This window comes from Ambystoma mexicanum, chromosome 1p (genome assembly GCF_040938575.1).
Source record: "Ambystoma mexicanum isolate Mex_15411 chromosome 1p, UKY_AmexF1_1, whole genome shotgun sequence".
Lineage (NCBI taxonomy): Eukaryota > Metazoa > Chordata > Amphibia > Caudata > Ambystomatidae > Ambystoma > Ambystoma mexicanum.
Genome location: NC_090921.1, coordinates 336,508,340 through 336,532,759, shown reverse-complemented (window position 1 = coordinate 336,532,759; position 24,420 = coordinate 336,508,340). Strand labels below are relative to the sequence as shown.

General features: G+C 44.6%; 1 protein-coding gene across 7 annotated transcripts in view; it reads left to right on the top strand.

The window, feature by feature from the left end:
* The window catches only part of LOC138569831 (transducin-like enhancer protein 2), a 1,070,704-nt gene that overhangs the window by 572,443 nt on the left and 473,841 nt on the right, over positions 1-24,420 (top strand). The window lies entirely within an intron of this gene.

Genomic DNA, 24,420 nt, shown 5'->3' with positions numbered 1-24,420 from the left:
GAGCCTTTACTTTTGGTGCGCAGAAGAAGACTTTTCTATAATTAAATCGGTATATTTAGGAAGTAGGCTGGAAGGGCTGGGGCAGAGTCATTGGGCTGTCGGGTAGAGCTTGTCAGTTGACTGAATCTGCTTTAGCTCGTCCCATCTTCCAGAGGGATCCGCTTTTCAAACAAATGTTGAAGTAGATGGGCTGGGTTACCCCGAGGTTTAGATGAACTGGAAATGAGTATTAGGGAGGGGGTCAAACCAGGGGGCACAAATACAATAGGGGGCTGTTGGGGGAGGGAGGGGTGACACACTAAATAAGAATCAACAGTCCAACTAGTTTAACTATACCTATATTTTACCAAGCTGGTTTAAACAAAATGTGACATTACGCATATTCTGAGTAAGTTTAAGACAATACAGTTTTGCATCAAATAATAGACATCCTAAAAAGTGACCTCAGGTTCAACAGTTACAAATATGCCATTGCACTAAGAAAGAGATTTCATTCTTTTAACTCAAGCAGACATAACTCGCAGCACAGCTTCAAATAATGTGTAGTTTGAGGTGCTACTTTGCATAAGAGACGTTGCTTCCAGCTCAACTTTAAATAATAGCCAGTCAGAAAGAGTCAGTTTAACAGAACAGATATCAGTCATACCTCAGTTTCAAATGATAGTGAAGTTGAGTCTGTTTAACAGATGAGAAATCACATAGAGGAGCCAAGTACCAGGGGAAAGAGGGCAACCGCTCCAGTGGCTCTTTAGCAATGGTTGCAGGAATCTCCATTTTCCCCCATATAATTGTTTACAGTTTTCATTTTCTAGCTGTACATCCCAGTGGCGGCTGGAGAATGTTTTAATTGGAGGGGTGTAAATATTCCCCTATATATGCCACAGCGAACGTGCGCAGCGAGGTAGCCCGGAACAATCAAGATGGGCTGAGGGAAGTGGGGGTGGGTAGGGGTAACCCCTGGAGAACATTTCAAAAATAATTAAAATAGTGACTTAAAATAGTGTATTTTACAGCACTCTTTTATTGAAAAATTGGATAAAAAGCCAAACAGTTCTCAATTGGTTTTGTAGGGTAACTCATGAAAAAATCCAATAGATGCGAATCACCAACAGCGCACAGGAAAATTTGCCCAGCACATTTCCATGATACATTTGCCCACAATATATGCCAGTATAAAAAAAAATTCACACTGGCAGTTCCCATACATTTCCATGCTGGCTGCACCAATATATGCCAGAATTCCCATATAAGATCATATTCATGTTTTCTTTGCGCATAATGTCAGCAATGATACTATAAGAACACATGTTCACGCTTGTTCTGCCAATATATGGCAATATCCCCATGTAATAACATACTCAAGGTGGCTTTACTATTAAAAATGCCATGCTATAGTATGAAATCATGGCCAAACTGGCAGCATCAAAATGCTTGTCTACTCACATAATAACATTTTTCATGCTTGCTTTATCAAGGATGCCCAATACAAAATGGCATGCCACACTAAGAAGTGGCTAGACTAGCTGCACCAAAATGCCAATAGCCACATAATAAGACTAATCATGCTTCCTTTATCAAAGATGCCCAATACTTAATATCTTGCCACAATAAGAAATGGCTAGGCTGGCTGCACCAAAATGCTAGGCTAGCCACATAATAACACATATCATGCTTGCTTTATCAAAGATGCCCAATACAAAATATAATGCCACAGTAAAACATGGCTAGAATAACTGCACCAAAATGGTAGTCTAGCTACATATTAACACGTATCATAGTTGCTTTAAGAAAGATGTCCAAGACAAAATGGCATACCACAATAAGAAATGGCTAAAATGGCTGCACCAAAATGACAGTCTAGTCATGTAATAACACTTATCAAGATTGCTTTCCCATAGATGCCCAGTAAAAAATGCCATGGATGCCCCCTAAGCCTCCCAGCGCCTCGTGCGCACACAATGTAATTTTGGTTGCCTGCAAGTTGCTGGGTAGCCCAAAAGAACGGCATGGTATTTTTACTAAGCATTTTTCATATATGCCAAGTAAATAAAAAGCTGTAGTGGCCCTTGGGCCCGCAGCACCTTGCACATGGAAGCTGGTTTTGGCCGTTGAGGTGGGGGATTGTGCAACAATCACACTATTATATGGAACAATCAAGAAACACAAGAAGGGGGTGCAACAGTCTATATATAAGTACTGAGATGATGAGTTGCAACAAATAATATGTGAGATGCAACATTCGAGTAGCAGTCAGTTTGTATTAGGGATATTGCATGCCATACATTTGTGATGTTGTGTGCTACCGATTTCTGATGTTTTGCCATATATTTTTAATGCACTGTGCCAGGTATTAGTGACATCATGAAACAAGTTGTTTACCATATGTTTAATGCTGACATGTAGCCATACATTCTATTGTTATGTGCAATGTATTTTTATGTTGTTTGCCAATTAATTTTTTAGCTGAACCGTGTTTTTGTGATGTCATGGGCCCTATTTTTTACTACCATTCTGATGCTCTCTGAAATATCACTATGTTGTTTGCAGCCTGCGAAATATAATTTGGACTACAACTCTGATGATCCCTCACTGTTGATTATGCTGGTTAGGGTTGATGGGAGTTGTAGTCCAACAAATCTGGTGAGACAAAGGTTGCAGACCCCTGCATTGATAAACTCAGGTCTACGTAGGGTGGTCGTGGGAGAAGGAACTCAGTGAGTTTCTTCATGCTCAGGGCTGAGGTCAAGAAAGAGGAGTTTATTTAAAAAGTGGAAAGCAGCCAGCACAACAAAACCTCAACTGTTCATCCGCAGTGTGGTTCTGGCTGTGTCCGAATCAAACCGGCATGGCAGCAGTTTATCAACCCGTGCTGGCACTCTCAAAATGCAACTGGCTACCATTAACACGTGTATTCATTTGTTGTAAGATGTCCTGTACTTGGTATGCCACAAATATTTTTGTTATTGTGATGTTATGCCATCGGTATGACATGTATTTGTGGTGTTGTAATATTTTGTGCTATGTCAGTGAGGATATATTTGTAGTTTCTTGTGCTATGTGTCCATAGTGTCACCCATAGATTTGTGATTTTGTGTGCATGTGTAGTTTCTACTTGAGATGTTGAGTGTCATGTCTCTGTTTTTTGTCACCAACAGATGCGTGATGCCTTGGGGCACATATCTGAGGTCTCGTTCATTTATTTGTGCAGTTGTCTGCCATATTTAGAATTATGCATGTGTGTTGCGTGATATCAATGATGTGATACATGTATCCAAAAAAATGACATAACACACCATTCATTCAAAAGCATCTTTTTTAATTAATGGTGTGTTATATCCATCTTTTGGATACATGTGCAATCAGCCAATACTCTATTTTTATTGGGCACCTCACAACTGGTACTTGGGACTTCTTAACTGGGGATTCATCATTCGGTTGTTGTGACTGATGTACCCATATATTGCTGTCACATTTTGCTTTTTGCAACCTTGATGAAGATCCAGGAGGGTTGAAACATGTGTCGGCTGCAAATCGAATTAAACAATTTTCCCTTGACATAATTAGTAATGTTTGACTTTTTTTACTTGAACATTGAATAATCGTGTGGTAACCATTATACCCAGCGCCACCGTGACAAGGGTTCTCCCCCTTTGTTTTTTTGTTTAAACATTGGCCACATTGGAGATGTCGCCTTTAGCTGTGTTAAGTTCGGTTATCGAGGCCGCTTGCTGTTAAGGCGCCTGTGAGGGGATGCTTGAGTTGTCTGGGCTAGAATGTTAGTCGGAGAGGAGGGAGTAGAGTTTGGCGGCTGTTGCTGCAGTGTTGAGACATGCAGAGCCTCGGAAACTGAGACGCTGTGTCATGGAAGAATAGATGTCAGTGTGCCCTGTATCAAGTGTGAGTTTGTGTTCATACATGCAAGTTCTGGGCTTTCAGGCTGTGGTCTGAGGGAGGGGGTGATGGGTTAGGGACTGTGGCTCAAAGTTACTACTGGCTTTGGTTTAGGCAATGCCACGAGGCAATGCCATTCTGAATTCCATCTATTCTAATCCATCAGCGCAACGGACAAGGACTCACAGACATCACAGAATGGTCACAATTGATTGCCGTTCTTGCACCTTCCTTCCTGAAATGCACCTCAAATGAATCTGCTTGTGGGAGGTGCCAATGTTAGGATTTTAGATTGGATCAGTAGTTTAGTTTGAAGCAGCCCGTTCACATTGTCTTAAAGGTTAACAGGAGTTTTTGCCAAAATAGAATTCAACCAGGGACGCCATTCAACAAACTGCCTCGGGTAGCGGAATTGACATCACACGACCTGTGACCTCTGATGACATCACAGGAAGTGATGTCATTTGACCCCACCCCAAAGGGACATCACGGGAAGCGATGGAAACAGGAAGTGGCATCACATAGCATTGTTCCTAAGTACACTACGATAAAAATGGTTATGATATCACTGTAAAGTGATATACATTTCATACAAGAATGTATTGTTAATAGCACTGTGTATATGCCAATATTACCAAATTATTATGAATGCAAGCAGACTTCCATGGCCAAATGATAATGATGTGTAGCACAAACACTTAAGCGATTTATATAGAACAAACATACATACAATATCACCCAACCTGTGTTGGTACTCATTTATAGACCCAGAAGGATGAAAAGCTCAGTTGGTACTGCCGGGATTCGAACATGCAACCTGCAGATCACACACACATATTGCAGCAGTGAGCGCTCAACCCACTGAGCTATCTTACCAGGTATAGCTATGTCACCAGCTATAGTAAAAGGAGCAATTACATGTCTGAATGTTCTCAAAGTCAGAAAGCAAATTGCACTCTGTAGTGGATACCAATAAACTGGTAACTGATTTAACAGCAGGCCTGTTCATCTGCAGGTCTGGTGCAAATTTGGCCACATGTCAAGCCTGCGTGGATCTACTTTTCAGGCTTCAGAGGTTGGCAAAATGCATACCACAAAGAATTTAGAGTAGGGCAGGGAAAGCAGCGCACTCACACGACACCCCGTACTCTGGGCACTCGTTACCTCATACATGCACACAGACATCCTGGACAGCATGCCATGGAGAGATAGACACATTACACCAAAGCACTAATTGTGCCACAATGAAATAAAGGGCCATTTGATGTGCTATGGTCAAACATTCCTAAACTGTACACAAGCTTTTAGGCACAAAGATTTTGTGAAGTGACTGAGGACACTGAGATGGAATGTCTTGTGATGTTCGTAATGGAGTTAAAGGCAGAAAAAAACATGCTATAACTGCAATTTGTGAAAATCAAAATGCATATAGTTTTTGCCTGTATTGTGAATTTGAGGTGTTTAAGAACAGACGAAATCAGTGACTCACCCCCTGAAGTGTGCCTAAAATAAACCTGTAATGAGTCTAGCAATTATTGTATAGAATTCCAGACAGACTATTGTTTTCCTATTCTTTCTTATTTAGGGTCACTGCTCAAAATGTTACACTTGTGGGACCCCCTGTTTTTTTAAGAGGGCAGAATATGAAATCCAGCCACTCCAGAAACAAAGAGCAACATGGTGCTGGCCACGGCCCAGAAGCATCCGTTTAAAAAGGGGTATCAAGGGAGACCACAGGGGTAGCAAGGAGGGCCTCAGAGGTCGCCGTCGCGACTCCTTGTGACCCCCTAATGACATCCCTGATATATGTGGTGGGTGGGTTTAAAAATACCTTTAACATTTAACATTTAACATTTAACAAACTTAAACTTTAAGTTTGTTAAATGTTAAATGTTAAATGTTAAAGGTATTTGTACCGCGCACCGTCACCAACGGAGTTGGTCCCCAGTCACTCTGGCGGCTCTGCAAACGAGAAGGTGGGATGCGTTAGTAAGGTGAAGAGGGAGTAGGCTAGTGAGAGGAGTGGTGTTCTGTTGGCAGCTTCAACTCGGTATACACCGGGTGCTGAGCTTTGGTGCGTGTATCGGATCGATGTCAGTCCGCGTGTGCTGTTGGTGCGGCTTATGTATTGTTCAGTATTGTGAAGTGTGTGCGAGTTGTTGTGCGAGAGCTGATTGTGTGAGTTTGTTGAGTCAGATAAGTATGTAAAGGTGTTAAGTATTTTTGGTTAGTGGGTTATATAATATTTAACATGCTCATATTCACAATTCCATCTAAGTGTTGGACAAGCTAACATTCAAATTTTATTTTTAACAAAATATATTATTTAAGTGTGGCAGATGCTAATGTTCACAGTCCTATCAAGATGTGATGTAGGCTAATGTTCACAATTCTGAGTGTGAGATGTGCTAACATTCAAGATCCATCGAAGTGTGGCACATGCTGACTTTCACATTACTATCTGGCATGTGCTAACATTCACAAGCCTGTCTAGATGCGACCCAGTCTGAAGTTCACAGTTCTGTCCAAGTGTGGTGCTTGTTAACCTTCACCATTCCATCTAAGTGTGGCAGATGCTAATATTCACAGTCCTGTCTACATGCGGCATCGGCTAATGTTCACAATTCTAGGTGTCGCACTTGCTAACCTTAACAGTTCCTTCTAAGTGTGGCAGATGCTAACATTCATATTCCTGTCTAGATGTGGCATGGGCTAATGTTCACAATTAAGTGTGGCGTTTGCTAAGCATCACAGTTCCATCTAAGTGTGGCAGATGCTAACATTCATAGTCCTGTCTAGATGTGGCATGGGCTAATGTTCACAATTCTAGGTGTGGCATTTGCTAACCTTCACAGTTCCATCTAAGTGTGGAAGATGCTAACATTATCAACCCTATCTAGATGCGGCACATGCTAATGTTCACAATTCTAGGTGTGGCACTTGCTAACCTTCACAATTCCGTCTACGTGTGGCAGATGCTAACATTCACATTCCTGTCTACATGCGACGCAGGCTAATGTTCACAATTCTAGGTGTGGCACTTGCTCCTTCACAATTCCGTCTACGTGTGGCAGATGCTAACATTCACAGTCCTGTCTAGATGCGACGCAGGCTAATGTTCACAAGTCTAGGTGTGGCACTTGCTAACCTTCATAATTCCGTCTAAGTGTGGCAGATGCTAATGTTCACAGTCAAGATGCGATGCAGGCTAATGTTTGCAGTTCTGAGTGTGAGACGTCCTAACATTCAAGATCCATCTAAGTGTGGCACATGCTGACTTTCACAATACTATCTATGTGTGGCATGTGCTAACATTCACAGTCCTGTCTAGATGCAACGCAGGTTAATTTTCACAGCTCTCTCTAAGGTGTGATACATATTAACATTGGCAAGTGTGTTAGTATGTAATGCAAGGAATATTTACAGTCCAGCCATGAGTAGATATAGGCTGGAGGGCACACATCTCTCTAACTATGTATGGTGTAAGTCTATGGCAGTCTATGTTATGGAAAGGTAGGTAGAGTGGCAGGGGCTTTCTGGAGTAGAGTTATTGCTCTACACCCCACCCATGCCACATTTAAAGTTTTTGTTGGTGTCTGTTGTCTGCTGGCTTCATTGGCTTCTCCCTGCGGACACCTGCAGAAACATCTTGGAGCCGCCAATGTCAGAGCCGCCCTTTGCCTCTGGCCCTTCGCTGCAGGGGCTGCCGGGCAGAGGGCTGCCCTGGGAAAGTCAGTTAAGACCAAGTGTCCCACCAATCATGTCCTTGGGGGAGGGGTGGTCGTAGTGCAGGAGGCTGCTGTATGGTAATGATCTTTCTCCAATCAGGCTGGGGGGAGGGAGAGGGAAGTGGAAGGGTGCCGGGGCTGTAAGGGGCAGGGGCCACATCAGGGTACAAACAATGCCCTAACCATGAAAAAAGCAGGCCCAGGAGGGTCGCTGCACTAGATGGCTCACCTGCACTCACTCTAGATGGAAATGGGCGACCAGGGAGGCGTTGGTGGGTACACCAGCCATGGCTATGAACTTTCTCCAATCAGGTTGGGGGGGCGGGCTGGGAGGTGGGAGAGGGGAGTAGGGAGGGGGTAGGGAAGTGGAAGGGTGCCGGGGCTGCAAGAGGCAGGGGCCACATCAGGGTACAAACAATGCCCTAACCATGAAAAAAGCAGGCCCAGGAAGGTCGCTGCACTAGATGGCTCACCTGCACTCGCTCCAGATGGAATTGGGCGAGCAGGGAGGCGCTGGTGGGTACACCAACCATGGCTACGAACTTACTCCAATCAGGTTGGGGGGGGCGAGCTGGAAGGCAGGAGGGGGGAGGGACGTGGAAGGGTGCCAGGGCTGCAAGGGCAGGGGCCGCATCAGGGTACAAATAATGCCCTAGCCATGAAAAAAGCAGGCCCAGGAGGGTCGCTGCACTAGATGGCTCACCTGCACTCGCTCCAGGTGGAAATGGGCGAGCAGGGAGGCGCTGGTGGGTACACCAGCCATGGCTATGAACTTTCTCCAATCAAGTTGTGGGGGCGGGCTGGGAGGTGGGAGGGGGAAGAGGGAGAGGGAAGTGGAAGGGTGCCGGGGCTGCAAGGGGCAGGGGCTGCATAACGGTACAAACAATGCCCTAACCATGAAAAAAGCAGGCTCAGGAGGGTCGCTGCACTAGATGCACTACAATATAGGGGGGGTCTCACCGGCATATAATTGTGGCACAATTGATTATTACAACAACAAAAAAATCAATCAGTTCTCCATTGATGAATTTCTTTTGATACAATCACATAGAACCGTATTAAATAGTTTGTATATATTTCTATTTTTATATTATTATGTTTGTGATTTTGCACATTTGTACATCACTCTGTTACCCTATGGAGGCAGAAAACTACAAAATAAATACATTATTTCAAATTTGGCATGTTTGTACTTTGCAAATGGCCATAAAAACATTGCATAATAAAGCGAAACAGTATAATAGGCCATCCCGTATTCGGTGGACGGGCTATAAAAGGTGTAGTTGCACGAATGTATATATGTATGTATGTATGTATGGCATTCATAAAGCACCAACCAAACTGGGAAACAATGGAACGATGTACATAGGGGACGCACCCAGAGTGTTACGTGTATTGGTGCCGCCGGGGTAGCCGAGGAGCTCGGGTGGGTGGAGGGAGCAGGGGAAAGGAGGAGCTCTGCAGCAAGAAGATTAGGGTTTAGTGGACACTCCTTATTGGTCAAAACAGTTATGTTTGGACAGCTGCTCGTATGGGGACAGGCGTTTCCGAATGCTGTTTAGCAATCGCAGACTCCTTTCGCTCTGATTAAGGGTTCCCCCAAATAAAAATGCATAATTAATGGCCCGGGTATTTTAATTCACTTTTTATCAGTCGGCATGTTCATTTGCTTGTTCTACGTGGATTAAAAAACATAAAAATAAGTCACACAGTGATTTAGAATTTGTGGGTTAAAGTTGTCCTTCTGTTACTGTAAGACATATGGTGGTTGATATCTGGATTCTTAAGTGGGTACCTCTGATCTAATGCCCCACCCCACAATTCTGGGCAAGAAACAGATGGTTTCATCGAAGCTCAAATGTATTTAAATAAATGATTCAGAGGTGGTTCCCATGCTTTATGGAGGGGACATCACCACAATGTAAACTAACCACATGCAACCTGTCCACACAAAATGAACTGTCCCTGCCTGCTTGAATCTATTTCTCACACACAAACATCAACTTACATAATCAAATCTCTATGTGGCTCATTTTGGCAGGCCCCAGAGTGTGAATATATGCGCATAAAACCAGTGTAAAGGTGTTAACCCTGTCTTAGTACCGCCGTTCACGAAGCAGGCCATTTAAATTGCTTTTGAACATTGAGTGAGTGGCAGAAGAGGAGTTACGTATCTGCCTCACTTTTACCATCCGTCTTCGAAAATAATTTGGTTTTACGCCAGCATGAGAACTTCATGCTGGTGTAAAGCCAAAGCTGCCTGCTTTTTACATCAGCTAAAAGCAGGAAGATTACATAGGAAAGCCGTCTATACGCCGCCTGTCATGTAGGCATGACAGGGGGTCTTTACTCATTTTGCCCTGCTGAGTGCAAAATAGAGGCATAAAGATGCTTCAGCCATCACTTTAAACTTCTCTTTCGCACCTGTAGTTATAAGAATGTAAAGGTTCCTGCATTCAGGCGACTGCAAGGCAGGGCTGGAAATGAAAACTAGTTACTGTGGGATCCCTTGAGCTGGCATCCCACCAGCGATGATGGGGGCGGGGGTTGTTCTCACCCCTCCCATCCATATGCATTTGCCTCTCAAAAGACCAATTGTGAACTCCTGGAAAATAATACAAGAGAGCAACATTTATGTTGTGGGCAACGTATAAAGGGTGCCAAAGCTTTATGCCTGAAAAGCTGTATTAAATATTTACTGCATAGTACTGAGCTGAGATCTCTTTAGGAGCGTGCATGCAATGGAGGGGTTCACAGAATAACTCTGAGTTCAAATAACCGAACCAACTCAGGAAGATAGCAAAGATACTGGGCCACATTATGAGACCGGGGGTAGCCGTGCTTGCTGCCGTTGGAATCATTTTTTTCCGGCGCCCGGGAATAGGCAATTACCAGGTCAGTACGGTCCCAGCAGACCAGGTAATTGCCCGTTCTGCCAAAAATTGCTCCCCATTCCCATATGAGTCCTGTTGGACTCAATGGAAATGGGGAGGCCGGATGCACCAGCACCATTCATGAATGGTGCCGGTGCATCTGACATGGTCTGCTCGCGGATGCCAGTAAGCCCGCCAAATCAGACTCCAAGTTCGACTCTATTTTCATCCTTGGCTCACGTGACAGGAGACCACGAGTTGGTCCATTTTGCAGGTTTTTAAATGTCTTAAGTCAATAAAACTTGGCACCCTTGGTGTTCTTTCTTTGCACCTTAACAAGAGATGATTCATCCTGAGCACGTTCACTCCTTTCAGGAATACATAACCGACCATGGCTGCTTTCATTTTGATACCAGGCCACACAGCCTCGGCATGAAGCGCCACGATTTCAGCTTATTCTTGCTGCAACACAATTCTCGCCTTTTCGCTTCATGGGACCTGGCTTACTAAATTCATGACACCAATGTCCAGCTCCCGTACAACGGCGGCTCTGCCTGCATTCTATTCACTACGTATAGCCAGCTTCTGTGATGACTTAATCTACCTTGCATTTCAGCGTCTGTACACTTATTGATTCTCTGCAGCACTTCATGCACCTGTAATCTTGACTCTTTACATTGTCATTAGTTTCTGTGAGATCCATGCATCCTCTTCAGCCACTAACCCTGGACGTCGCACATGTCTTTTGTGATGTTGCTATCTTCTCTTTTTGCTCTTCCTTCATATTCCTTCGAGAGTTCATCCCTGAGATTGTCTCATCTGTGGGGATACATTCAATAGGGTTTCCTCAATGGGTATCTTCTTTCGAATGTACGCTGCAGTTTTGGCACAACTGCTTGTGTCAAACACGGCATGGATCTCAGGCTTCCAACATATAGGAGGTAGCGGGGTGGGATTTCCTGCAGAGGCACGGAACTGCACCTGTACAGAACAATTCTAACAAGCAGTGGACTAGGCATCATGATCAGATGTTGAAATGGTCTTGTTCGGAAACAACTCGCCCCTGGTCCTAACAAGGCGGGTTCGTATCCTGGCTTCAGCACTACTTAAAGCATTTGAACACACTAAACCAATCAAAGGGTGCAAATGGATTTTTCCAGATCACAGAAAATCCTCCCCCATGCCAGCAGTGGCGAACAGCAAACTAAACAGAGGAAACATCTCTTTCATCTGCTGCACTAATATAAGATACATGGCTCTGATCATTATACTCGGGGGAAAAAGCACACCTGGCAAAATTATTAAGGCTCGACTAGTGTCTGCATATCACTCAGAGACGTGGGTGGAGCCTGCAAATCACGCATTGGCATGGATGGAACATGCAAATCACTCAGAGATGGGTAAAAAGGAAATGAATCAGTTCCAACTATACTTGAGTAGACTGCACTTCAAAGGAAACATGACTGCCTGCATTCCCACAGTGCGACACCCTCGCCATAATTCCATCCCTCAAACCCACACAAAATAAAGTTTCAATGACTGTGGGGTGCTTCAGAAATATGTTATTCCACTATCAGCCAAGATATCTACCAGCTCTCTATTCTATTGGACAACTCCACATAGCCTTTCCCCTTTGTCACTCAGCACCTCCATTGGGCTTTCCCTCAAAATGCCTGACTCTCCATTATCTACGTTGACCAGATTTTCAGTAACAAAAACCAGGAAAGGCAATGAACATACAAGAAGGCAGTGACGGCCGCTTACTTTGGGTGGGGGGATCACCACGCCTCCCTCCCCCGCCCTCAGCCCCCCAGTAGTGTGTAGTAGACTGCATGAAGAGAATAAGTGAGAACAGCACAGTGGCAGATTAATTATTTTAGTGTAAATAAAAAATGACTGTGTCACTCTGCAATTGAGTCTTCAATGTGGCTGGGCCTGCCACGGTGCCATCAGTGCGGCACGTACCATTTTACGGAGCTTTTCCAACTGTAAAGTGCGTGGAGCTCTTAGCTCCATGCACTCTACGTAAGCATCCTCAATCTAGGAGGCTGCGGGGCACTAGAGTGGTGGCCCTGCCAGCATTATAATCTGTGTGCAAACAGCGCACCTCTAGGATGATTGACCTGGGTAGCAACAACAGGTTAAAAGGAAGGAATGTTCGTCATTGGCTGGTGGCCAGCCAATGACAGAGTGTGGTGTGGGCGGGTTCGGGTCATAGGTTCTTCTCAAGAGTTCTCTCCCTTCTTCACTTTGCTGCGTTTTAGCTGCCGAGAGAACCTCAACAGCAGAGCCCTATAATTGCTTCTCTGGACGACGGACGACAGTGCAGGGTGCAACCTACGGTACCTGGTAAGGAAGTTCAGTTCTAACTTAAGTTCTTCTAACTAACTCGCAGCACGTGAGACAACTAAAGTGCGAGATTACTTATAGGCCCTGGCCGAGACTGAGAGGCATTAAGAGTCTTAGGGCCTGCCTGCTCTCGACCTACATGTAACTTTGCACTTTAGTTGGCTCGCGGAGTCGCGTTGCGTGCTTACTGCTTATCGAAGATTGATTACTTAAAATTGTTAATCTTCAATAAGCATGATGTGTCGCTGATGAGGACTTTACTTTTTGTCCCTGCGGCCTGCTCGGCTTTCATTCACGGACAGGACAGCGCTCAGGGGTGGCTCCCCCCAGGCCCAGCCCACCACCGTCTGGGCTGGACTGGTCCTCCTGATTGTGTCTCCCTGTCCCTGCAGTCGTGCTTGCCTGGGTTTGTGCCAGGCCCCCACCAAAAAAAAACAATGATGTGTTTTAAAAAAAATAGAAATAGATGCAAGGAGGGAGGCGGGAGGGAGCTCAAGTCTCCAGCTAAAACAGAGACTTGATCTCCCCCTCCCACCTCACGTCTTATACGTTTTTATTTAAAGCCAGGGGAACCGGAAGAACTGTTCTCAGAGCTGGGGTTTAGCTTCCGAACACTCGTGAGTAGAAAGTTCATGTTTCAAGATCTTGGGGCTGTAAATGATTTAAAATCACAAGATCTAGAAACATGAAAATTGATTTTTCCCTGGGTGGTGCTGTTTCAGTATCACTGATCCGACTTGGGGTGCACTGCCCCGGGCTCTTTTGAAACTGTTATGGGGGCTGTGGTGAGGATTTGGGGAGGGTATTACAGTAGTGGTGGGACCTGGATGTAGGCCGGGTTTCCATGCCCAACACCACATCTCGCGCACCACTGAATGCTTGCAGACTCTGCTTGCTCTTGATTGAGTGAATTCATCGGTTTATTTGCACACTACCAGTCTTCTAATCCTTATTGTAGCTTCATCCATGCTAACCAGACACAGTGCTGCTCGCTGACACGGGGCAGGTGTGTGTTATTTGTGTACACTTCTCTTCCTGTAACATGCATTAAACAAGTTCAACGGGTTCATTCACAAATGTTAACAGGTACACTTCTGTTTCCATGGAAACATGGGGGCGTCCAATAAACAATGAGTTCTGAAGAATTATGGGTGTGTGGCCAGGCAAATGTTTACTGCATCCTGCACGCAGGTACTTGACCCTGAGCAGCAGGCGCGAGTGTTCGATCTTAGGGTACATTTCTAAGACTCCCTTCTTCAAAAGTCTAGTCTCAGGTAAGTATCACCAGCACTGCCACTTCTCCCGATTTCTGAACACGCTTTATTGGGCACATGCCCTCGGTCTGCACGAGTCGCGGGTGCTCTGTGCTCACACATGTGGTCTGAAGCTTTCCCCTTGCTTTCGTTGTCCCTCGAATACAAATATCTAAAACAATGCACTGTTCTGTCTTCACGTCTGCTGGGAGCTGTCGCAATTATTTTGTATGTCACTTCTTAGCCTCTAGCACTCGCCACTCATTCTAGGACTGGGTGTGTTTAGCTATTCTCAATACAAGCCGCTGTAAAATACACCATCATAATTCCACGTGTAAGAATAATGTTACCCATAATGCTTTTTATGTCATATTTCGGTGATTTTGGAAAGTAAATTGCACATTTTGGAAACAATTTTTCAAAAATGTTCCCGGGAGAGAACCTCCCCCCCCAGCGCACATCCTTGGTGTGATGTGAAATGTACTGCCCCTCCATCTTTCAAACTCACCATCCGCCACTGCAAGTAGGGATTCCGATTTGGGATTGGCTGCCAACACAAAAAAGGGACGCCACTTCAGTAGTGAAGGAGGAGGAAGGGTGAGGTCAGATATAGGATGTTCCTAGGACTGATAATCAAGGTCATCTGAATTTGAAAAACTATTTCCCCAACTGCAAGTCATGCTATTAAAACATTATTGCATTGAACTGACCTTAAAATGTGCCAGTGCACAAATCTTTCGCCCTGTTATACAGGGAGAGATTTGCAGGTAGAGAGACACTCAGAATAGTAATCCGAAGTGACAGTTCTTATCAGGGTATCATGTGGGGGAATGGGTAGTTTGCACAGCCCCCTGCAACCTGTCTTCTCCTCCCTCAACACCTGTGTTGCTCCTCATTTGCTAAACTCACCCCAGTCATTTCTGACAGCAGCTTGACTTGAGGAAACATAGATATTTTCAAAGATAGTGGTGGGCCTGAGAGGGTACTTTGGGCTTCATTACAAGTATGGCAGTGCAGGGAAAAATTGCCGGTAACAGAATTACTGCCACTTTTCCTGCACCGCCATACTACGAGTATGGCCCTGGAGTGGGGGATGTACCTCCAGCATTATGCATTATGCATTATGCTGCAGGTAAATCCTCCCGCTTCCTGCAGAAAATCGGCAAATTGAATGGACTCTGTAAAAATTGTAAAAATGGGGATTAATTCTGCCACCAACACTTGTAATCTGGCGGTAATTTACCGCCATAATACCGGAAAGCTCGTAATGAGGTCCTTTGTTTTTTTATGGTTTAAAGTAGAATGAGAGCATCAGCAAAAGAAAAATCCCTGAGGAGAACGCTATTTGAAAACATACATTGTGCACTGCAAAAGGGGAGGTGATCTGGATGCAGATACGCTCTGGGGTTGGTGGTGGGGTTATGACATTCCTTTAAAGAGACTAGCGGACTAGGCTGCAGGATCTACAACTGCATTTGTTTTCTATTTTGAATGTGTTAGTGTTGTTACATACTGTTATAAATATGAGTTAAGCAGCACTACCAACTTACCAGTGACCAGCACACAAAATGAAACATTTCCTTGGTTCTCACAAAAGAAACATATCATTGGTGGTTTAAAAAAATAAACGTAATATATTTGCACTAAAAGTGTAAGCTAGGTTTCATGTCTATTAATCACTTCCAGTACACACTTGTCATAGTAAGAATGTTACACATGTCTTTCCGAGCAATGCACAGCATCTAAGAATAACCTATATTAATTGCTTTCTGATAGAAGTTGGCCATGCCGCCTACCTACAATTAAAAATGTCTAATGTTATTTGTCCTAGTTGGTGTTGATTGTTGATTGTTGGTGTGCACAGTGTGCTTCCATTTTGGTCTTGGTGCTGCTCATGGAAACCAACAGAACCTTTGGAGGCTCAGTCTGATTTCCCTTTCTACACTACAAGAGGTAGTGCTTATAATCCCTATCTAACGCAGAGCGCGCAGTGTGCACAGTGTTTTTCCATCTTGCTCTAGGTGCTGGTCTTGGAAACCAGCAGAACCTTTGGAGGCGCAGCCTGCTGTCCCTTTCTACACTACAGGAGATAGTGCTCATAATCTCTATCTAACGCGGAGCGCACAGTGTTAATGTTAATGTTAATGTTAAAGGACATTTGTACCACGCACTATCACCACCGAAGTGGTCCCCTGGTGCTCTGGCGGCTCTGAAAGAGGAAGGAAGGGGGGGGTAGTGGGAGGGAGCTGGAAAAGTGCAAGAGAGCAGTGATGTGCTGTTGTTGGCCTCAGCCCGGTGGGTCCGTTGGCTGGGCCTGGGGTGTTTGCGGCCGGTAGTCGTTGTGTACTGTTGTGCGAGTCTTGTGTTTTTGTTTTGTTGTTGCCATGTCGTGAAGTTTGTGCGGTTTGTTGTGCTGTAGGTTTGTGGTTGTGTTTGGTTTGGAGTTTGAGAGATGTATGCAGAGGGAGAAATTGTTCGTGCAATTGGTTAGTTGGCAACTCTATCCTTACTTGAGGTGGTGGGCTTCTGGAAACTCCCCAGATGGGTTTTGGTAGCACCCCTATGCCTCTGTCCTGATCTGGGTCTGTCCAGCCTTCAAGGCCCCTTTCACATCTAGCCCCCTCCTCCCCCAGCCTGCCTCGCAGCCCTACCTATCTTCCCTTCCCACTCATACAGCCAGTGCACCTGCCAATGTCCACAGCTCAGCTATTGTGGTGATTGCCAATATCCCGACAATTCCAAAACACTGTGGCACCTGGTGACAACTAAGGGGCGAGTGCGGATGTTGGATGGGATTAGGGTAGGGTTGTTGATTCCGTCTCCATGGGTGTCACCGGTGTTGCACTCTACCCGGTGAGACTCGTCCGGGTGCCGTGGGAGCTTCCCAGTCGGTTCTGGGAGTTGTCTGTGTCTAGTCTAGTTTAGTCATCCCTTTTCCTTTCTGTTTCAGTTTTCAGTATGAGTCTGTGGTGTTGAAGAGCCAGGTTTTTAGTAATTTCCTAAATGTTAGGTGATCTTTGGTGTTTCTTATTTCGTTTGGTATGTTGTTCCAGGTTTGTGTAGCTAAGTGGTAGAAGGAGGTGCCTCCAAGTTTTTTCTTGAGGTATGGTTTTGGTTCCAGGCAGATTTTGTTGCCTGACCCGAGGAGTCTAGTTGGCTTGTAGATTGTTTCGCAGTGTGTTTCCATCTTGGTCTTGGTGCTGCTCTTGGAAACCAACATAACCTTTGGAGGTACAGTCTGCTTTCCCTTTCTACACTACAGAAGGTAGTGCTTATAATCCCTATCTAACAAGGAGCGTGCAGTGTGTTTCTGTGTTTCCCGTGCTCCCATGGGCCATGGCCTTAAGAAACTGCAGCAGATTTGATAATGGATTCGACTAGCACACTCCTTCACAAGTATCAAAAAGGTGAGCGCGAACTTCCACCTGAACTGCTTCGGCCTCCAGCGCACAGTGAACGGTTACCCGCTGTCTGCATTGTTGCAGCTGGTGCCCGTGAACCGTGCTCAGGGGAGGGCTGCACCCTTCTTATATAGCTGCCTTAGAGAGTCCTTTGATACAGTTTTCATAGTGAACTGCCTTGCCAATGGGAAGTAATTTTTAAGTATGTTCTCCCACATTTCCCCAGCATATACCTTGCCTATGTGGGGGACCAAGGGTACATTGGGCAAAGTAATTAACGGTTCGGAGCAGTTTAAGTGCTTGGGTGCCTCGAATCCTTGGGGCGGTAACTGTGGGCATTTTTGCTTTTGAGCCGTCCATCCTAATACCTCCATACAATGTGATGCTCTGATCCTCAACACACTTTCAGCTCTTTTGAGTTGGCCGGCAGTTGACTGCAGGCACATCAACTTTGACTTAACCAATAAAAACTTCTTACATAACGTGTGCCTTCACATTTCTTTAAAATGATAGGGTATCTCCATCTACCCTGCTTGGTGCGGGCCATGACTGCGGGCCTTAAGTCTTTGAGCCGTACAAGTTATCTTTATAAGAATGTGGGCAGTGCCTGCAGGCCTGGAGCCTTTGAGCCGTCCATGTGTTTTTATAAGAAGCTATGTACATTTCCCTGGAAAAGCTTTAAAATATTTTTAAAATAAAATGTCCTTCCTCTCTGTTTGGTCTGAGTGGTGACTGTGGGCCCAGAGCCTCTGACCCGTCTTGGTGACCACCATAAGGGTGCCAGCGATGACTGCGGTACTTGAGCCTTTCAGTCGTCCAGGTGATCAATTTAAGAGGCCATGGCCATTTGAATCTGTGTCTAGAGGCCATGGACATTTGACTCTGTGTCTAGCTAACTACCATAAGTGCGTATCTGGGAAGGAGGCCTCCAGCTATACTCAGCATCACTCAGATTTAAGGAAAACACAGCATAACATTACCCCAGTGATTGTTCTGCTCCAACATGCAAGGGGCCATTGATGGAGTCGGCGTCACGTGTTGGCAGAGATTGGCTCCCCAGCATACATTACAGATACAGAAATGCTTAACGCAGTGAGTCCTCCCTTGCTGCCTTCACCAAAGGATGTAATGATTTTGAAAACTGATGGGGAAGATGTAAACAATAGTGTGCCAGCTATGTTGGCGGATAGAAGGGAACGGTCAATACATCAATGAACAACAAAGGAGCCGCCCCAGACTCCAGCCCCAGGGAACGTTTTAATGACAGCCTTTTTCCCTTTTAGAGGACTAGCAAAATCGGTGCCGGATTCACCAAAAAATAGCCCGAAAAACCAGGAAGTCTAAGATAGAAAAATACAATCTGAATATTCAGGTACATCCTAATTCTATGATAGAGATGACCAAATCTCTTTGTGTGAGTCTTCCAATTTACTAAATGTGATCACGCACGATATTACGTCTGACTTTGGTGAAAACGAAATCGGGTTCCGGACTGCTCATCTTTTTGTTCGTCTGCCCCGCCATTGGATTCCTTACGTAGACCCTCGCTATCCACCCCGGGCACCAATTTAGGTTGGAATGTCCCATCAGAACAAACCCTGATAGAAATAAATCTAGTGCTATTTATAATGGTGAAACTATACGAAAGGTTGAAAATAGATGTTAATAACAACTCATCTATGCAAAATTTGTTATTGTGGAAAATGGAAGTGCTATCGGACCTGGTTGGCAAGGATACCCAAAAATGCATGGCGGTCGCTTTACCATATACTCACTCCAACCAAGTAGTTTGACAAGCTGAGGATGTAGTTGGGGATGGTATTGCTGTCCTCCCTTGATCCGAATTTCCTGGGAATGTGAGTGAAAGGACTGTGGGGGTGGCAAGTGTGAATGATGAAGAACTAACCTTAGAGAAGGCTGATGATATAATGTTTGTAAAGGAGTGGCTTCCTCAACTGACTGGACCGACTAGCCAGAAAGTAGAAAATCCATCTGACCAGATGAGCAAGTGTGGCCTTGATGTGATTGTCACCTCGATTCCAGGGAAAGAAAGACAAGATGCTCCATGATCAAAATCCTGAAAATAGGAAAAAATAACATGTTCAGGAATCGATCAATTCCTGAGTATGTTTTTTAAGCAGCCCAATGTCAGAGAGGATCTTTCCGGTAATCTTAGGAAAGACCCTCTTGACAGGGCTCCCGTGTGTCTGGTACCCCTAGATAAATTGTTAGCAGGGGTGAGCAAAGGTCTTGTGAAACGACGGCTGAACCAAAAGAAATGCGCGTCGCAAACCAGTTAATTTGCAGCAGTCCCACAAAAATTTAAGAGCTTGAACAACATCAAGTTAGTCGGGTTAAAGGAGCACCAACTATGAATAAATATGGCCAGTGTCCTTGAAAAAAATGTTGGGGAGAGGCCAAGATGTAATCCAGGGAGTAGTTCCAGAGACCTCCTGGACAGGAAGTGCAACAGATAAATAGGTGATAATCCAATCACAGGATGAAAAAAGAACACTGAATAAGCCTCAAGAACCAAATGTCTTTTCTGCAGGCTCTGTGTCTTCAATGTAGTATGGATACGATGAGGTGGGGTCAGCCCGGGAGGCGCTTGATTTGAAAGACCATGCCTGCCAGAATCCTATTGCTTGAGAAGGGCGGCAGAATCTTGGTGGCCCTTAATAATAGAGGCATGCGACAGCGTAATCCCCCAAACAAAATACACGTGGGCCCAGTTATGGTGGAGGATAGACGGGACACGTATAATAGGGATAAATTGGATAGGTTTCCATAGCTCTCAACCATTTGTGTTGCAATGGCGGGTGAAATCACCCGATTTTGTTTTTGGCGGGTGAGATGCCCATTGGAATGAATGGGCGTGCAGGAGGCTTGGCGGGTGAGTCAGCCCTTTACAAGGCGGGTGACACCCGCCAAAAGCGTGTGAGTTGAGAGCTATGGGTTTCCAAAGGGTCCGCTTTTTAACAATGGGCCTAAATGCCAGAATTTGCGGGGATTGCGTTCAGAATCCTAAAGCACTCTACATTAAAGGGAATGGATCAAACGAGGACCATCCCACTAGAGAGTATCTTACCATAGAACAGGGAAGTGATCATGAAGCGTTCCATACTCCTGCAACTTTTCTCTGAGATTCCGAATTTGAGGGGTATCTCCTCAATCGACTTGAACAGGTTCGATTTCTTGGATTGTGGAAAAACGAAAAGAGCAGTAGTAATGTAAAACTGGCGATGTGTACTCGAGTCAATCCTTAGGGAAAGTGACAGCCTGAGAATATTGGGGTTTAATCTCACCACCTATGATGTTGAAGAAAGGGAAGGGGTCACACACGCCCATGTGCTGAGATTAAGCATTTGTAGCAGGGAATGGAATATTCAGTAGCCACCAATAATTTGGCATGGCTCATTAATGCGCATGCAAGCAACACTCAGGCTCGCAAGTTAGGGCACAAAGGAAGAAACCAATTTAGCAGCGTTTTATGGAACACGCACGTTCACATCCACCTGTTTTATGTACCATCTCTAGGGGAAAACTCCAAACCACTCATAATAATTGCCCTACAAGAAACATGGCTGATACAGGGTCCCATATTAGATGGTTTTATAATTAAAAGTCAGCCAGCTGTGCAAGGTCCAACGTGTCGGCCTTCGGGAGGCTCTCCTAGCTTTAATTAGATCCTCCTCTTTGTTGGTAGTAATGGAATCCTTTGATATTACCAGAGGAGTGCTAGCGACACACATTAATATTGGGGTGGTGGACCCTCTTGAAATACTAGTAGTAAATGTCTATTGGCATAAAGGGATGGGGTGTCTGGAAACTGTGCTTTGTGGCATCCAGTCCCGTGCACTTAAATAGAGAGAGCTTGCAACGGGGAGTATTTGTTACTTGGGTATTTAAACTCTGATTGTCTCAGCCACAAAAATGGACCAGGCTCGGGAGGTCTAGGTACTATAACTGATGCCAAGAGGAGGAAATGAACGAGGCCCTGTAATTTGGACCAATGGTTTCTTCAAGTTCGACGCTGGATTACTCAGCCACAAAAATGGACCAGGCTCGGGAGGTCTAGGTACTATAACTGATGCCAAGAGGAGGAAATGAACGAGGCCCTGTAATTTGGACCAATGGTTTCTTCAAGTTCGACGCTGGATTACATCTTTGTGGATGACGGGATGGGTGTCCGGTGCACAATATTTTCCATTGACTTCACTATGTACAGTGATCACACCTTAATTGAGGCAGAATTTCATATTAAACAAAAACCTAATAAGATTTCTAAATGTGCCTCAGATTTGATAGCCAACGTTGCTGGCTCTCAGATTTGCTGGAATCTAGGCATGGCGGAGTAAATTCCTTGTTGGGCTCTTATCTTCAATCAGCAGACCTATCAGGATTTTTTTTTACTTTCAATCCTAATGAATTTGAAGGTTTTATTATGCTCCTGTTAAAGACAGGTTGGGCAGTGCCCAACAAGGAATAGAAGGGAACTAAAAACAATCACAAGCATGTTTACAATAGAGAGGTGGTTCTGCGCAAAAGGGAGAAGCGCCAAAAGATTACAAAACTTAAAAAGTGTAGATTAAGAGATCTTGCTGAATTGACTGAAGAAATAAGGACAATTCGACAAGTTTATTGATATTGGGTCAGAGAGTCTCTCACTGTTAGTCCCACTGAATAAAAAATAATTAGATTTTTGAATGACAGAAAGAAATTTAACTTTAAGTGGTACATTGGTAAAACTTCTATCCAATCTGTGGATTCATTAATATACTTGGGCTTCCCAGTGTTTGCAAGATCCACCTTGAACAATAGTGAGGTCTGGCTGAACGAACCAAATGCGAAATGTATTATCCAAATGAAGATGATTGATGAAAAGTTCAGCAGGTTTTCACTTAAACCAGTCATCCGATATTATGAGGCCAAAGTCGTACCTAAACATTTATATGGCATTGCGACCCACTCATTTTCACTCGTGAACCAACTGACCACAGTCGAGGGAAGAATTTGGAAACGTACACTAAACATTCCAATGAGTTTCCCAGGAGTAGCTGTGCATTATGAGTTGGGTATCGTTTCTCTACTAGCTTGTGCACACTGGAAAATATTATCTCTACTCTGTAAAATTGTAACTCTGGTTGAGAATTCTTTATTTGAATATTTCAATTCCTTTTATACCACCCAGTGTTGCACTAACAAGAGAGCCTTAAAGGAATTGTGCAGCTCATAATTGGAAACACTAGGCTGTAACACCAAGAACCTGCCGGGGTACTCTATCGATATGACTGGATGGTAACAATAGATCATTTTCATTCCTATGCTTCTCTTGCACCTCTAAGGACAGACTATAAAAAGAAGTGCGTCTTAGCCCTGTTTCTCAGCTTTTATCCAGATATGGTATACGTTAGAAATGCAAAAGAACGTGATACAGGTGATGGTAGAGCATCTGCAGAATGAGTGTGTAAGAATAAAGATTTGTTGTCCCGCAGAATTGTTGAGTGTTTATAAGAGAGCCTTTTCGATTGATACTTCTTCGACTGCCTTAGCGCTTGATTTGGCTCTGTTGCTTAGTAAGCGTTCGGAGCTGCCTACTTCTCAGTTGCCTATGAGAGAGGTCCCTCCGACATTTGTCCCAAAGGTTGAGGGTGCGGCCAATGCTGCACAGGGTATAGTCGCTGTGAACATTCCTGCACATTATGTATCACAGTTTGTTCACGTCCCGTTTTCAAAACAGGAAGTGAACACCATAAAGCAATCTATTCCCGATATAAGAAAAAATCAGACCGGATTCTATAAATAAATAGAGTTGGTCTTACAGTCGTCGGTATTCACCTTAAGTGATATTGACCTATTATTTCCCGTACTCCTGCCAGTTGATTTGTGGAAACAGATTAGGACTATAGATGACATACCTGGGTTGGGAGATACATGGGATAACATGGTTAGGCTAGATAGAGAAAGACCAGCTGGCGAACGACCACCTCAAGTGATATTAACCTTGCCTGATAGAATTATTGTAAAATTGAAAACTATGGTTCCTGAAAAACAAATCATTTGGGACAAGCTTACGGCCTGTGTCCAAGGAAAGTCTGAGGGTGTTACCGATTTCTTCAATCGGTTCGAGCAGGTATTCTCAGATTTCAGTGGACAAGACTTAGGCACAGAGTCAGGGAAAAGGCTGTTTGTCGACAAATGTGTAGGTGGATTGCTGCCTGACATCCAGTTACAGATTATGTCTTCTGAAAGCGCTTGGCAGGCAAAGTCTCAATCAGAAGTACTGCATATGGCTCAGTACTATGAAAATCGTGTAAATACTGAAAAGGAAAAACTTAAGAAAAAAAAGGGTGACCTGAAAACTAAAGTTTTATTATAGCAGATTCTTAGAAGCCCTAGAGGGGGTAATCAATTTAGAGGTCAGTACATTATGCAGGGAAGTGCGCCCTTGGCTCCGGTAACCATTAACCAGTGTGCCTATTGACAGCAGGAAGGCCACTGGCGTGCACAATGTCCAACCTTGCAGCAAAGGTCATTTGGGAACATGGGTAGACGATCCAGAGGTCGCCCAGGTGCAGGGGGCCCTGGCAGAGGTAAGTTTGCACCAGAATCACAGCAACCTCCTTCACAAGATAAGCAAGTTACGAATGTGGATAATGCAAACATTTTTGATCACCCTTCTGCTGCGTACCTCTCTGAAGAGCTTCCTTTTGATAATATTCTGTTTCGCTAGGATTGCCCGAAGCAGGATTTGGAACCTACGCCTATTCCCGTTCATCAGAAAGGCCCCTACGTTGAGATGGCGGTGGGAAATAGGAAGCATCTATTTTTAGTAGATACGGGAGCACAGAAATGTTCCATTGATCATTCACGGGTTGTAAATATTCCCCTGTCAGGGCAGTCCAACGTTTCTGTAGGGTTTTCA